The sequence below is a fragment of the Coregonus clupeaformis genome, unplaced genomic scaffold (assembly GCF_020615455.1).
Source record: "Coregonus clupeaformis isolate EN_2021a unplaced genomic scaffold, ASM2061545v1 scaf0054, whole genome shotgun sequence".
Classification (NCBI taxonomy): Eukaryota; Metazoa; Chordata; class Actinopteri; order Salmoniformes; family Salmonidae; genus Coregonus; species Coregonus clupeaformis.
This window is the reverse complement of record NW_025533509.1, coordinates 165,368-165,927: the sequence shown is the minus strand read 5'-3', so window position 1 is coordinate 165,927 and position 560 is coordinate 165,368.

The window sequence follows — 560 nt, the reverse complement described above, 5'->3', positions numbered from 1 at the left end:
CTAGCTTTCACTGCAGCGTCACTGATGTCTCGGCTGTGAGTAAACACAGACTGCTGTTTCTTCAGACCCGCCAACAGTTCATTCACCTTCTCTCATCTCCGCTGTCCTTGAAAGTTGTCATATTTGTCGGCATGAAGACTCACATAGTGGCGACGAAGGTTATATTCTTTCAGCATAAATAGGATGACCATTTTTCTTGGAACACTCTGCACTCTGCGTCCACTTTTCTCTTTTTTGACAGAGACATATTGGGGCAATGAGGGTGCCAAAGCACATAATGTTAAAAGTAGAAGCCGTAATAAATATCGCGGGCAAAACAAAGTAGCTCATTGGCTGCACGTGCTTGACCTACTTGCTCTGCCCCGGTATAAACAGTTTGCTTGCTTAACACAATTGCTATTGGAACAGCAGTTTATTTTATTGAAAAATTGCAGTGCATTTTTATACTTTACAAAATTATTATAACTTTTTTTTTTTTTTTTATCATCTCGCGGGCCGGATTAAACCCGTTTGCGGGCCTGATCCGGCCCGTGGGCCGGACGTTTGACACCCCTGCTCTA